Source organism: Tursiops truncatus, chromosome 5 (genome assembly GCF_011762595.2).
Source record: "Tursiops truncatus isolate mTurTru1 chromosome 5, mTurTru1.mat.Y, whole genome shotgun sequence".
NCBI lineage: Eukaryota > Metazoa > Chordata > Mammalia > Artiodactyla > Delphinidae > Tursiops > Tursiops truncatus.
The window spans coordinates 84,973,202-84,990,327 of NC_047038.1; the positions used below are offsets into that span (position 1 = coordinate 84,973,202).

The 17,126-nt window shown below is 37.2% G+C and overlaps 1 pseudogene; it reads right to left on the bottom strand.

Annotated features, from left to right (window-relative positions):
- Window positions 1-254: 254 nt before the first annotated feature.
- Window positions 255-2,758, bottom strand: LOC117312335 (heterogeneous nuclear ribonucleoprotein A3 pseudogene; annotated as a pseudogene).
- Window positions 2,759-17,126: the final 14,368 nt, after the last annotated feature.

The window sequence follows — 17,126 nt, forward strand, 5'->3', positions numbered from 1 at the left end:
TTACTTGTTAACTCACAAGGAAACACCTTCAAAACTGCATTTTGTTAAAGTTTCTGTACTAAAATGTAGAAAAACTGAACTACACAAATATTGAAAAGTTAAAATTTCCTTAATTTTTTATTCCTGGTACCACTACCACAATTTACAGGGCAATATACCTGATGTAATGAAAAGAAAAAGAAAAAGCTATAACAGATAAACGACCTCAGGAATGTACATCTAATTGACACTACATTGCATTAATCAATAGTTGCACTTTTTTGCAAACTGTGGCTATGACAGTCCTGAAGAAGAAGGGTTTCCTGTTTAAGCTGCAGTATCTTTTCTGACTATGGATCATCGTTCCTTCTGTGGCAGATTTTTACAGTTCCTCTAATGCATTTGGGACGACTGTCTCAAAGTAACCTGCAGCTTTCCTGACAACTCCTCACTCTCTCTCCTGCTAAGAACTGTAGCCCTTTTCTTCTGAGTTTTTAGAACCTTCTGCTACCACATCCACCATTTCCACCACCAGATCCATAACCACCACCATAGGGACTTGCCAAGCTTCTTCCACCAAAACTGCCCCCCTTCATGGGTCCGTAATTTGATTGCTGTTGTCCACTATAATTTCCAAAATCATTATAGCTCCTACCACCACCACAGTTACCTCCAAAATTTCCTCTTTCATTGTAACCATCATATCCTCCACCACCGCCACCATATCCACCACCTTGGTTTCCATATCCTGGTCCACCACCACCATAGCCTCCTCTACTACTATAACCAGGACCACCACCATAGTTACCACCATCGCCTCCAAATCCATTATATCCACCATCACCTCCTCCATAACTACCTCTGCTGCCACCACCTCCATGACCATAGCCTCCTCTTCCACCAAAGTTTCCACCACGGCCAAAGTTACCTCCACCACCTCCAAAGTTTCTTCCACGACCCATAAAGTTGCCAGATACACCTCCACGACCTCTTTGTGATGCAGCGGATTGCATTTCTTGTTTAGAAAGGGCCTTTTTCACTTCACAATTATGCCCATTAATAGTGTGGTATTTCTGAATAACAATTTTATCAACTGTATCATGATCATCAAAAGTTACAAAAGCAAATCCTCTCTTTTTTCCACTATGCCTGTCTTCCATAACTATGGTTTCAATCTTGCCATACTTTTCAAAGTAGTCTCTCAAATTATATTCTTCTGTATCTTCTTTAATACCACCAACAAAAATTTTCTTCACTGTTAGATGGGCACCAGGCTTTATAGAATCATCTCTAGAAACAGCTCTCTTTGGTTCCACTACATGCCCATCAACCTTGTGTGGTTGAGCACACATTGCTGCATCCACCTCTTCAACACAAGTGTAAGTAACAAAACCAAAGCCCCTGGAACGTTTTGTTTGGGGGTCTCTCATCACCACACAATCTGTAAGTGTGCCCCATTTCTCAAAATATTCTCTTAAGCTATCATCTGTAGTTTCAAAGCTCAGACCACCAATAAACAGTTTTCTCAACTGTTCTGGTTCCTTTGGATCATGGCCCTCCTCCCCCCGGTGGTGGCAGCGACAGCTGGAGTCGGGCTGGGGGCGGCCGGGTGGCCGTTTTACCTCCGTTTTGAGACCAGACTCACCTCTTCAAACTCCGAAAGTGCTAATTTCATTCTTTTACATGTAGCTGTCCATTTTTCCCGGTACCACTTATAAGATATAATGTGTTTTGGATTCAAAGAATCAATATTGTCAAAATGACTATATTACCCAAGGCAATCTACAGATTCAACACAATCCCTATCAAATTACCAATGAACTAGAACAAAAGAAAATTTTTAATTTGTATGGGAACACAAAAGATCTCAAATAGCCAAAGCAATCTTGAGAAAGAAAAACAGCCAGAAGAATCAGCTCCCTGACTTCAGACTATACTACAAAGCTACAGTAATCAAAACACTATGGTACTGGCACAAAAACAGAAATATGGTTCAATGGAATAGAATAGAAAGCCCAGAAATAAACCCACACACCTATGGTCAATTAATCTACAATAAAGGATGTCAAATTATATAATGGAGAACATTTCTTATTTTCTTTGCTTTCCTGAATATATATGTCTTGCTACCCCCTTGAAGTTAGGTATGACCATCTAACTTTCATGGCCCAATGAAATGTGAGTGGAAGGGACATTGCATCACTTTGGAGAAGTATTTAAAAGCCAGTATGTGAATTTCTATGCTATTTTCATTTACTTGTGGAAAACTTACCTTGCTATGCAGGTGACATAATATGAAACATGCAGGAATACTGAGCCAACCCATAAAGGAAAGCTGTCCTAGAGAGTCTCTCCACCCTACAGTGACGTTTATGTAATAAAAATTTGTTATGTAAACCCCTGGGAACTAGATGCTGTTTATTTCAGCAGCATATGCTAGCCTATTCTGACTAATATACTCCTGAATAGTAACATCCCTTACTGAGTGCTCTCATGAGTAGCATGTTTATTTATTCATTCATATATGCCTCAGAATCTGGATCCCAGGTCTATCTTCTTCTCTCCTGTCCTCATAGGTCATTAATCATTTAAGGAGCATGACATTTGGTGATACAACCACTTGAACTTCATCTTCTCTTACAGGGCCTACAATCAACCTGAATGCTTTTCATGTTCAATTGTATGATCAGTTCACCAACCTATCAAATCAGTTATTTCTCTATCTCACTTCAGTGATCTCAACACCACTTCACCCCATATTTCATAAGCATACCTGCATATTTTCATCACCTGACTCAGTTTCTCCTCTGAAATAATGGATTCATTCATCTCACTTTCTGAAAACAGCCTCCTATCCTCCAAGTTGATTCATTTAATCATGCCCTGCTATACCAACCTCATCAGGACCCCCAGGATACAGACCTTCTTATTTTAATCTATTTTTATCCTAATTACTATTGATCCCATTGTTTTGATCCTTAGTAATCCTAATCCTAATGATTTTGCCCCTTTGGTCATTATTCTCAGTCCTTTCTTCATTTTCCTATCCTTTCCTACATCAAACAAAACCTTACTTTGAATAATCAGAAATGTCTGCCTTCTCTGCCTCTTTACCTTATAAGTACCTACAACTAGTTAGACTGATCCAACTATAAATTTGTGCTCACCGAGACCAACTGGATCCTCCTATACTCCCTGGAAATACTAAGAGTGCTTCTCAATTCTCTCTCTCATTTTCACAAAAGTCCCCCTGTGTCCCAAAATCTCAACTTGAGTCATTCATGGTTTTTCATCATAAAAATGATAAGAGGGGAACCCCTTTGAATTCCCAACCTTAAGACCTACAAAGCTACGTGCATTAATAATCATCCTTTTTGGGGAGGACATTCAAGATGGCAGAGGAGTAAGACATGGAGATCACCTTTCTCCCCATAAATACATAAAAAATACATCTGCATGTGGAACAACTCCTATAGAACACCTACTGAACGCTGGCAGAAGATCTCAGACTTCCCAAAAGGCAAGAAACTCCCCATGTACCTGGGTAGGGCAAAAGAAGAAACAGAGACAAAAGAATAGGGACGGGACCTGCACCACTGGGAGAGAGCTGTGAAGGAGGAAATGTTTCCACACACTAGGAAGCCCCTTCACTGGTGGAGATGGGGGATGGGGAGGGGGAAGCATCAAAGCCATGAAGGAGAGCGCAGCAACAGGGGTGCAGAGGGCAAAGAAAGATTCCTGCACAGAGGATTGGTGCCGACCAGCACTCACCAGCCTGAGAGGCTTGTCTGCGCACCCGCCGAGGCAGGTGGGGGATGGGAGCTGAGGCTCAGGCTTCGGAGCTCAGATCCCAGGGAGAGGATTGGGGTTGGCTGCATGAACACAGCCTAAAGGGGGCAAGTGTGCCACAGCTAGCCAGGAGGGAGTCCAGGGAAAAGTCTGGAACTGCCAAAGAGGCAAGAGATCATTGTTTCGGGGTGCACAAGGAGAGGGGATTCAGAGCATGGCCTAAACAAGCTCCAGAGATGGGTGTGAGCCACAGCTATCAGCGCGGACACCAGAGATGGGCATGAAACATTAAGGCTGCTGCTGCAGCCACCAAGAAGCATGTGTGCAAGCACAGGTAACTATCCACACCTCCCCTCCTGGGAGCCTGTGCAGCCTGCCACTGCCAGGGTCCCGTGATCCAGGGGCAACTTCCCCAGGAGAACACAGGGCACGCCTCAGATTGCTGCAACATCACGCTGCCCTCTACCACTGCACGCTCGCCCCCATACCATACCCCTCCCTTCCCCTGCCCTGAGGGAGCCAGAGCACCCTAATCAGTGGCTACTTTAACCCCATCCCGTCTGGGCGAAGAACAGATGGCCTCAGATGACCTACACACAGAGGCGGGGCGAAATCCAAAGCTGAACCCCAGGAGCTGTGCGAACAAGGAAGAGAAAGGGAAATCTCTCCCAACAGCCTCAGGAGCAGCAGATTTAATCTCTATAATCAACTTGATGTACCCTGCATCTGTGGAATACCTGAATAGAGAATGAATCATCCCAAAATTGAGGCAGTGGACCTTGGGATCAACTGTAGACATGGGATATGCTTTCTGGTTTTATGTTTATCTTACTTTAGCATTTAGAGCTTATTATCATGCATAGATTGGTTTATTGATTTAGTTGTTCTCTTCCATATATATATATATATATATATTTTGTTCCTTTTTCTCATTTTCTGAGTGTGTATGTGTATGCTTCTTTGTGTGATTTTGTCTGTATAGCTTTGCTTTTACCATTTGTCCTAGGGTTCTGTCTGTCATTCTGTTTTTTTGTTTTTTTGTATAGTTTTTATCACTGTTATCATTGGTAGATTTGTTTATTGGTTTGGTTGCTCTCTTCTTTCTTTCTTTTATTTAAATTAATTTTTAATTTTTTAAAGTTTTTATTTTAATAACTTTATTTACATTATTTTATTTTATTTTTCTTTCTTTTTTTTTCCTCACTTTTCTTCCTAGCTGTGTGGCTTACAGTGTTTTGCTGCTCCAGCCCGGTGTCAGGCCTGAGCCTCTTAGGTGGGAGAGCCAAATTCAGGACATTGGACAACCAGAGACCTCCCAGCTCCATGTAACATCAAACAGCAAAAGCTCTCCCAGAGATCTCCATCTCAATGTTAAGACCCAGCTCCACTCAACGACCAACAAACTACAGTGCTGGACACCCCATACCAAACAACTAGCAAGACAAGAACACAACCCCACTCATTATCAGAGAGGCTGCCTGAAATCATAATAAGTTCACAGACACCCCAAATTACAACACCAGACACAGTCCTGCCCACCAGAAAGACAAGATCCAGCCTCATCCACCAGAACACAGGCACTAGTCCCCTCCACCAGGAAGCATACACAAGCCACTGAACCAACCTAACCCACTGGGGGCAGACTCCAAAAACAACAGGAACTATGAACCTGCAGCCTGCGAAAATGAGACCCCAAACAGACTAAGTTAAGCAAAATGAGAAGACAGAGAAATACACAGCAGATGAAGGAGTAAGATAAAAACACACCAGACCAAACAATTGAAGAGGAAATAAGCAGTCTACCTGAAAAAGAATTCAGAGTAATGATAGTAAAGATGATCCAAAATCTTGGAAATAGAATGGAGAAAATACAAGAAACCTTTACCAAGGACCTAAAAGAACTAAAGAGCAAACAAACAATGATAACACAATAACTGTAATTAAAAATTCTCTAGAAGGAATCAATAGCAGAATAACTGAGGCAGAAGAATGGATAAGTGACCTGGAAAATAAAATAGTGGAAATAAATGCCCCAGAACAGTACAAAGAAAAAAGAATCAAAAGACTTGAGGACAGTCTCAGAGACCTCGGGGACAACATTAAATGCACAAACATTAGAATTATAGGGTTATAGGGGTCCCAGAGAAGAAGAGAAAAAGAAAGGAACTGAGAAAATATTTGAAGAGATTATAGTTGAAAACTTCCCTAATATGGGAAAGGAAATAGTTAATCAAGTCCAGGAAGTGCAGAGAGTCCCATAAAGGATAAATCCAAGGAGAAACACACCAAGACACAAACTAATCAAACTATCAAAAATTAAATACAAAGAAAAAATATTAAAAGCAGCAAGGGAAAAACAAAAAATAACTTACAAGGGAATCCCCATAAGGTTAACAGCTGATTTCTCCACAGAAATTCGGCAAGCCAGAAGGGAATGGCAGGACATATTTAAAGTGATGAAAAGGAAAAAACTTCAACCAAGATTACTCTACCCAGGAAGGATCTCATTCAGATTCAACAGAGAAATTAAAATCTTTACAGACAAGCAAGAGGTAAGAGAATTCAGCACCACCAAACCACCTTTACAACAAATGCTAGAGAAACTTCTTTAGGCAGGAAACACAGGAGAAGGAAAAGACCTACAAAAACAAACACAAAAGAATTAAGAAAATGGAAATAGGAACATACGTATCAAAAATTACCTTAAATGTAAATGGATTAAATGCTCCAACAACATAAATAGACTGGCTGAATGCATACAAAAACAAGACCCATATATATACTGTCTACAAGAGACCCACTTCAGACCTAGGGACACATACAGACTGAAAGTGAGGGGATGGATAAAGATATTCCATGCAAATGGAAATTAAAAGAAAGCTGAAGTAGCAATCTCATAACAGACAAAGTAGATTTCAAAATAAAGATTATTACAAGAGACAAATAAGGACACTACATGATGGTCAAGGGATCAATCCAGGAAGAAGATAAAAAAATTGTAAATATTTATGCACCCAACATAGAGCACCTCAATACATAAGGCAAATGCTAACAGCTATAGAAGGGGAAATCGACAGGAATACAATAATATTAGGGTACTTTAACACCCTACTTTCACCAATGGACAGATCATCCAAAATGAAAATAAATAAGGAAACACAAGCTTTAAATGATACATGAAACAAGGTGGACTTAATTGATATGTATAGGATATTCCATCCAGAATCCAACAGAATATCCAACAGAATATCCAACAGAATACACTTACTTCTCAACTGCTCATGGAAGATTCTCCAGGATAAATCATATCTTGGGTCATAAAACAAGCCTTGGTAAATTTAAGAAAATTGAAATTGTATCTTTTCCAAAAACAACGTTATGAGATTAGATATCAATCACATGAAAAAATCTGTAAAAAAAATACAAACACATGGAGTCAAACAATACACTACTAAAAAAACAAGAGATCGCTGACAAAATCAAAGAGGAAATCAAAAAATACCTAGAAACAAATGACAATGAAAACCTGATGACCCAAAACCTATGGGATGCAGCAAAAGCAGTTCTAAGAGGGAAGTTTATAGCACTATAATCCTACCTCAAGAAACAAGAAACAACTCAACTAAACAACCTAACCTTACATGTAAATCAATTACAGAAAGAATAACAAAAAAATCCCAAAGTTAGCAGAAGGAAAGAAATCATAAAAGTCAGATCAGAAACAAATGAAAAAGAAATGAAGGAAACGATAGCAAAGATCCATAAAACTAGAAGATGGTTCATTCAGAAGATAAACAAAATTGATAAACCATTAGCCAGACTCATCAAGAAAGAAAGGGAGAAGACTCAAATCAATAGAATTAGAAATGAAAAAGGAGAAGTAACAACTGACACTGCAGAAATACAAAGGATCATGAGTGATTACTACAAGCAACTATTTGCCAATAAAATGGACAACCTGGAAGAAATGGACAAATTATTAGAAAAGTACAACCTTCCAAGACTGAACCAGGAAGAAATAGAAAATATAAACAGACCAATTACAAGCACTGAAATTGAGACTGATTAAAAACCTTCCAACAAACAAAAGACCAGGACCAGATGGCTTCACAGGCAAATTTTATCAAACATTTAGATATCCTTCTCAAACTCTTCCAAATATAGCAGAAGGAGGAACACTCCCAAACTCATTCTACGAGGCCACAATCACCTTGATACCAAAACCAGCCAAAGATATCACAAAGAAAGAAAACTACAGGCCAATATCACTGATGAACATAGATGCAAAATTCGTCAACAAAATATTAGTAAACACAATCCAACAGCACATTTAAAGGATCATACACCATGATCAAGTGGGGTTTATCCCAGGAAGGCAAGGATTCTTCAATATATGAAAATTAATCAACATGATCAAACATTCACAAACTGAAGGAGAAAAAACATATGATCATCTCAATAGATGCAGAAACAGCATTCAACAAAATTCAACACCCATTTATGATAAAAACCCTCCAGAAAGTAGGCATATAGGGAACCTACCTCAACATAATAAAGGCCATATATGACAAACCCACAGCCAACATTGTCCTCAATGGTGAAAAACTGAAAGCATTTCCACTAAGATCAGGAAAAAGACAAGGTTGTCCACTCTCACCACTATTATTCAACATAGCTTTGGAAGTTTTAGCCACAACAATCAGAGAAGAAAAAGAAATAAAAGGAATCCAAATCAGAAAAGAAGAAGTAAAACTGTCACTGTTTGCAGATGACATACTATACATAGAGAATCCTAAGGATACTACCAGAAAACTACTAGAGTTAATCAATGAATTCTGTAAAGTAGCAGGATACAGTTTAGATGCACAGAAATCTCTTGCATTCCTATACACTGATGATGAAAAATCTGAAAGCGAATTTAAGGACACACTCCCATTTACCACTACAACAAAAAGAATAAAATACCTAGGAATAAACCTACCTAAGGAGACAGAAGACCAGTATGCAGAAAACTATAAGACACTGATGAAAGAAATTAAATGTGATACAAACAGATGGAGAGATATACCATGTTCTTGGATTGGAAGAATCAACATTGTGAAAAGGATTATACTACCCAAAGCAGTCTACAGATGCAATGCAATCCCTATCAAACTACCAATGGCATTTCTCACAGAACTAGAACAAAACATTTCACAATTAGTATGGAAACACAAAAAAGCCCTGAATAGCCAAAGCATTCTTGGGAAAGAAAAACAGAGCTGGAGGACTCAGGTTCCCTGACTTCAGACTATCCTACAAAGCTACAGTAATCAAGACAGTATGGTACTGGCACAAAAACAGAAATATAGATCAATGGAACAGGATAGAAAGGGTTTTCCAGAGGAAAACCCACACACATATGGTCATCTTATCTTTGATAAAGGAGCAAGAATATACAATGGAGAAAAGACAGCCTCTTCAATAAGTGGTGCTGTGAAAAATGGACCGCTACAAGTAAAAGAATGAAATTAGAACACTCCCTAAAACCATACACAAAAGTAAACTCAAAATGGATTAAAGACCTAATGGAAGCCCAGACACTATAAAACTCTTTGAGGAAAACATAGGCAGAACACTCTATGACGTACATCAAAGCAAGATCCTTTTTGACCCACCTCCTAGAGAAATGGAAATAAAAACAAAAATAAACAAATGGGACCTAATGAAACTTCAAAGCTTTTGCACAGCAAAGGAAACCATAAACAATACGAAAAGCCAACCCTCTGAATGGGAGAAAGCATTTGCAAATGAAGCAACTGACCGAGGATTAATCTCCAAAATTTACAAGCAGCTCATGCAGCTCAATATCACTAAAACAAACAACCCAGTCCAAAAATGATCAGAAAACCTAAATAGACATTTCTCCAAAGAAGATATACAGACTGCCAACAAACACATGAAAGAATGCTGAACATCACTAATCATTAGAGAAATGCAAATCAAAACTACAATGAGATATCACCTCATACCAGTCAGAATGGCCATCATCAACAAATCTACAGTCAATAAATCCTGGAGAGGGTGTGGAGAAAAGGGAACACTTTTGCATTGTTGGTGGGAATGTAAATTGATACAGCCACTAAGGAGAACAGCATGGAGCTTCCTTAAAATACTAAATTAGAACTACCATACGACCCAGCAATCCCCTACTGGGCATATACCCTGAGAAAACCATAATTCAAAAAGAGTCACGTACCACGATGTACATTGCATCTCAATTTACTACAACCAGGACATGGAAGCAACCTAAGTGTCCATCGACAGATGAATGGATACAGAAGATGTGGCACATATATACAATGGAGTATCACTCCGCCATAAAGAGAAATGAAATTGAGTTATTTGTAGTGAGGTGAATGGACCTAGAGTCTGTCATACAGAGTGAAGTAAGTCAGAAAGAGAGAAACAAATACCATATGCTAACACATATATATGGAATCTAAAAAAAAAAAAAAGGGGTTCTGAAGAACCTAGGGACAGGATAGGAATAAAGACAGAGACGTACAGAATGGACTTGAGGACACAGGGAGTGCAAAGGGTAAGCTGGGACAAAGTGAGAAAGTGACATGGACATATATACACTACCAAATGTAAAATAGATAGCTTGTGGGAAGCAGCTGCATCACACAGGGAGATCAGCTTGGTGCTGTGTGACCACCTAGAGGGGTGGGATAGGGAGGGTGGGAGGGAGACACAAGAGGGAGGCGGTATGGGGATATATGTACACATAGAGCTGATTCACTTTGTTATACAGCAGAAAGTAACATACCATTGTAAATCAATTATGCTCCAATAAAGATGTTAAAAAAAGTCATCCTTTTCTTTATCTTGTACTCTGTTGATTTTCTCCACTCCTCCCTGTGTCTCCAAACACTTCCTTTTCTAACTCCTTCTTATTAGTATTTTACTATGACCATGATTCTTTCCAATTTTATAATTACTCAACCACTAAAATTATCCCTCTTATTTGTACCTGAAATACTTTCATCAATTACTTACATGCTGCTAAATAAATGCAACAAACCTCATCATATAACCATATTTTTATATAGATGGGCACTTTCTTCTTCTTCTTTTAAAAATTTTTATTGGAGTATAGTTGATTTACAATGTTGTGTTAGTTTCTGTTCTACAGCAAAGTGAATCAGTTATATATATATATACATATATTCACTCTTTTTTAGATTCTATTCCCATAGAGGCCATTACAGAGTACTGAGTAGAGTTTCCTGTGCTATACAGAAGGCTCTTATTAGTAGTCTATTTTTTATATAGTAGTGTGTATATGTCAATCCCAATCTCCCAATTTATCCCTCCCCCCCTTATCCCCTGGTAACCATAAGTTTGTTGTCTACATCTGTGACTCTACTTCTGTTTTGTAAATAAATTCATTTGTACTAGTTTTTTTTTTAGATTCCACATATAAGTGATGTCATATGATACTTGTGTTTCTGTGTACTTACTTCATTCAGTACAACAATCTCTGAGTCCATCCATGTTGCTGCAAATGACATTATTTTGTTCTTTTTTAGGGCTAAGTAGTATTCCATTGTATATATATACTGAGTAGTATTCCACATCTTCTTTATCCATTCCTCTGTTGATGGACACTTAGGTTGCTTCCATGTCCTGGTTGTTTTAAATAGTGCTGCAATGAACACTGTGGTGCATGTGTCTTTTTGAGTTATGGTTTTCTCTGGGTATATGCCCAGGAGTGACACTGGGTTGTATGTTGGCTTCAGTTGCCCCCATGCTTTCTTGATTTTCCCTTACTATTCCTACGTGATTATCTCAGCCTAATTTACAGAATCTTCTTCTACCTCCAGGTCCTTGTCCGTATACATTTAGTTTCATCTTCGGTGTGAAATCTCTTCTTAATCCCTACTCTTCTTAATCCTGGGTGATCACATATACATTTATTACCTCTACTATCTACAAAGATTATGTATTAATGATTTACAAATATTTATCTAGAGAACAGACCTCTCTCTAAGTTCCTTTTGTTTACTACATGTCTCAATGTAGTTGTCTCATAAGAATCTCATACACTATCTAAACAAACTAAAATTTTGGAATAAACCAAAGTGACCCAAGAAAAAAGAAATAGAGCACATAAGGCACAAGGAATTTCCAGGTTGATGGTTATGGAAGCACACATGGTGAATCAATGCAACAGACATAGAGGTCAAGTATTCTCAATTGAAATGTGAGGATAGAGGCCCAGGAAAGATGTGTCCAAGATGAGAAGCTGGCAAAATATCTACTATGTTTAGAGAAATTTAAAAGAGGTCTCTGTAAATAGAGTGGAGATTAACTAGCAATAGATATATAGTAAATGAAACAAACTAAAACATTAGATATTAACTCCATTAGACCTTAGATATTAACATTAACTCCAAGAAAAGCAAAAAATTAGCAAGAAAAGAAACGTAATCATAGAACACTTCTTGAGTCACCTGTGAATAATCAAATAATGTGATATAACAATACTGAAAAAATAAGAAGAGATATAAAGTTGAACTGAAAAAATAAGGAATAGCAATATAAATGGAGGTATTTATCAGAATAGTCAATTTAAAAGATATGAACATGTTTATCTCAAGGTAGTAGAAGTCAGGAGAGGAGAGAATGGGGCAGATGGCTGCTATTATTAAATATTGCCTACTAGAACCAACAAGGACCTACTGTACAGCACAGAGAACTCTGTTCAATATTCTGTCATAACCTAAATGGGAAAAGAATTTGAAAAAGAATAGATAGATGTATATGTATAATTGAATCACTTTGCTGTACACCTGAAACTAACATTGTTAAACAACTATACTCCAATATAAAATAAAAATTTTTTTAAATTTATTAGCCTATGAGGTTTTTTTTTGTTTTTGCGGTACGCGGGCCTCTCACTCTTGTGGCCTCTCCCATTGCAGAGCAGAGGCTCCGGACGTGCAGGCTCAGCGGCCATGGCTCACAGGCCCAGCCGCTCCACAGCATGTGGGATCTTCCTGGACAAGGGCACAAACCCATGTCCCCTGCATCAGCAGGCGGACTCTCAACCACTGCGCCACCAGGAAAGCCCCTATTTTATTTTTTAAATAATGTACATGTACTACTTTGATAAAAATTTAAAACATTAAAAGTTTTATAATATATGTCTTGCTTTTGTCTAAATGCAGGAGGTGTGAGGTACAAATTATTGTCTAGGTAGAAAAAGTAAAATACCACAAAAAGAGTAGATGAGTTGATAAATAGAAGATGTAGCACATTGGTGCATGTAAAATGAGAGAGTATTTGGTTGGTTAGTTGGGTAGTCAGGAAAACTAGGAGACAAGAAACAGAATAAACTCTACATAGGAAGTGGTTGTTAAGCTCCTTGAAAGGGAGTAACATGTATAATTTGCTTTATATACAGTAGGTAGTTTAAATTATTATGGAAAGAAATACTTCAGCAAAATACATGAAAAGTAGATGAAAGCACATTTAGAGCAAACTTTAATAACAGTGCTGAAACCCCTGTGATGATACATGAAAAGTTATTTTCTGAATATGTTTTGAAAATGTTGGAGTGGAGAATAACCTAGGGTTGACATATAAAATACAGAATGTCCAGTTACATTTTATTTTCAGAAAAACAACAGATTTTTATGGGTTCCCCAATATTGCATGAAACTTATAATTAAAAAATTTTTCATTGTTTATCTAAAATTCAAATTTAACTGAGCATCCTATATTTTTATTTGCTAATTCTGGCAACCCAAGGATAAACCAATTGTTAAAGACCTAAAAGGTAAATAATACAAATACAGACATTCTAGTTAAAAGTAGAAAATTATAATCGCTAAACTTTTTAAACTAATTTAAGAACCTGAAAATGAAGAGCAGGGTAATGAGCGTTCTGAAAGGAAAACCCTGACATAAGAGATCCCCTTACCCTTGGTGAATACCAAAAAAGTGTGTTTTTGTATAATGATGATGTTAGCTTCCCTAACTGGATGAACATCACCATAAGGCTACTCTCCTGTTCCATATTCAAAGGAATCAATCATCTTCCTGATGGACACATCTAAATTTCTAGCCAAGAGTGACTAAAACAGGGAGATACTCATGAGTTCCAGGCAAATTAAACTCTAAAGCAGGTTGTCAAACTATGGCCCACTGACTGTTCTTGTAAATAAAGTTTTATTAGAACACAGCCATGCCCATTCATTTACACATTGTCCATGGCTGCTTTTACACTACAAAGGCAGAGCTGAGTAGGTGTCACAAAGACCTATGGCCCACAAAGCTAAAAAAAATTTACTAACTGATCCTTTATAGAAAAAGTTTGCCAACTGTTACTCTAAAGGCTACCTTGACCAGCAAGGACACAGCAGAATCAGGCAAAGAGAAGCTCTGAACAGGCCTACAACCTACAACCAAACCTTCTCTTCGATAGCAAAATTTCAATGAGGTCTAATTGGACTGAGGAGACATCAGAGTTAGATGGAGTTAAGCAGTGAATATTAAAAATATTTATAGATTTTATTATTTTATTTTAAGTCACCTTTATTTTTTTAATTTTTATTGAAATATAGTTGATTTACAGTGTTGTCTTAGTTTCAGGTGTACAGCAAAGTGATTCAGTTATACAAATAAATACATTCTTTTTTTACCTTCTCTTCCATTATAGGTTATTACAAGATATTGAGTAGAGTTCCCTGTGTTATACAGTAGGTCCTTGTTGGTTATCTATTTTATATATAGCAGTGTATGTATTTTAATCCCAAACTCCTAATTTATTTTTGATCATCTTTCTTCAAAAGATCTTTTCTCTTATTTTTAATATCTACTTAACATCTAATTTTAAATTATTAGATTTTATTAAAAGTGTAATCAACTAGGTCATATGCATTCTCTTCAGATCTTTAGTTGGGCTTGCTTGGCAAAGAACCTGCTTGTTGAGTTTATACTCAAGATATTTTCACCTGGCAGTAGTGGCTGACACAGAGATATAGGTACAGTAAGTCGCCTACAGACAAACAAGTTCCGTTTAGAGAGTGCGTTCGTAAGTCCAATTTGTTCTTAAGTCCAACAAAGTTAGCCTAGGTACCCAACTAACACAATCAGCTATATAGTACTGTACTGTAATAGGTTTATAATACTTTTCACACAAATAATACCTAAAAAACAAACACGAAAAATAAAGAAAACACTTTTAAACTTACAGTACAGTACCTTGAAAAGTACAGTACAATAGCTGATGCTTCTTAACAGTACCAGCTACATCACCGCTGCTTTTATGTTTCCTTCCAGACATCCTGGGCTGAAATAAAGATATTGTACTACTGTACTCTATACAATATTGTACAGCAAAGTACACAAAAGCATAGCCACAAAGTACACAAAAGCATAGAGGATGCATGCACGTGACAATGTACACCAGACATGTGAACTAACTTATGTTATTGGACATGTGAATGCACGTTTGCATCTTTGAAAGTTCGCAACTAGGGACTTCCCTGGTGGTCTAGTGGGTAAGACTCTGTGCTCCCAATGCAGGGGACCCGGGTTCGATCCCTGGTCGGGGAACTAGATCCCACATGCATGCTGCAACTAAGAGTCCACATGCCGCAACAAAGATCTCGTGTGCCATAACTAAGATCCGGGGCAGCCAAAATAAACAAATAAATAAATAAATATTTTGAAAAAAGAAAGTTCGCAACTTCAAAGTTCATATGTAGGGGACTTACTGTATTTGGTCTTAGAATGAAAAAAGAGATAAAGTTTATTGGAATTAACTTTGTAAGTTCAACATATTTCAATAACAGCATCATTTTATACCAGAATTACAATTTATATTTTGTTTTTAACTTTTTAGCCAATTTGAGGTACTGTAAAAATGTGACCTTAGAAGTGAAAATTATAAAACTGCTTATAGGATGAAAGTTACTCATTTTCTCAAAAAACAAAAGTTGAAGAAAGTCTGTTCACTGAAATGTCATAAGTAACAAAATCTGTTTTCTACCAAGTCACACAGATGTAGATGCTTTTTTAAAAAATAATAATTCTATATAATAAAAATAGATTTGTTTTTCTTCCATATATTTACCATGACTTATTCTCTCATTAAAATATGAAATATACCAAAGGAGAGAACCTGTTAGGTTTTAAATTAACTTCTTTAAGATAAATAGTTTAATCACTTAAAATTATTTTATGGAAACAAAAATTGTTTTTGAAAGAAAATATGGCTTTGTCTTTTCTCCTTGAGGTAAGATCAATATAATTATCAAAAAGCACACTGATGTGAAAAGCTTAAGCGTTTCACATAAATTTTTTTTTAATGCTAACAATTTTTACTTGTTTGAAAAGTTTTTTTGAGATATAATTAACAAACACATAATTCATCCATTTAAAGTTTTCAATTCAGTGTTTTTTACTATTGTCACAGCATCATACAACCATCATCACAACCTAATTTTACAACATTTTTGTCCCTCCTGAAAAAAAAAAGCCTATCATATCCTCATTCATTTCCACCCACTCCACCCCCAAGCTTAGGCAACCACGAATCTATTTTCAACCCCCATAGATTTGCGTATTCTGGATATTTCATAGGAATAGGGTCATGCAATATGTGGTATTTTGTGACTGTCTTTTTTTACTTAGCATGTTTTCAGGTTTCATCCATTTTGCAGAATGTATCAGTACTTGATTTCTCTTTATTGCTGAATAATATTCCAGTGTATGGTTATATCACATTTTATTTTTCCATTCATCAGTGAATGAATGGACATTTGCGTTGTTTCTACTTTTTGGCTACTATAGATAATACTGCTCTGAAATTCATGTACAGGTTTTTTATGTGAACATACGTTTTGATTTATTTTGGGTCCATAACTTAAAAAAAAAAAAAAAGAATTGCTAGGTCATACAGGAACCCTGTGCTTAATTTTTTTTTCTCTTTAAGTTTTTTTTTTTAAACATTTTTATTGGAGTATAATTGCTTTACAATGGTGTGTTAGTTTCTGCTTTATAACAAAGTGAATCAGCTATACATATACATATATCCCCATACCGCCTCCCTCTTGTGTCTCCCTCCCACCCTCCCTATCCCACCCCTCTAGGTGGTCACAAAGCACCAAACTGATCTCCCTGTGTGATGCAGCTACTTCCCACTAGCTATCTATTTTACATTTGGTAGTGTAAATATGTCCATGCCACTCTCTCACTTCATCTCAGCTTACCCTTCCCCCTCTCTGTGTCCACAAGTCCATTCTCTACTCCTGCATCTTTATTCCTGTCCTGCCCCTAGGTTCTTCAGAAACAATTTTTTTTTT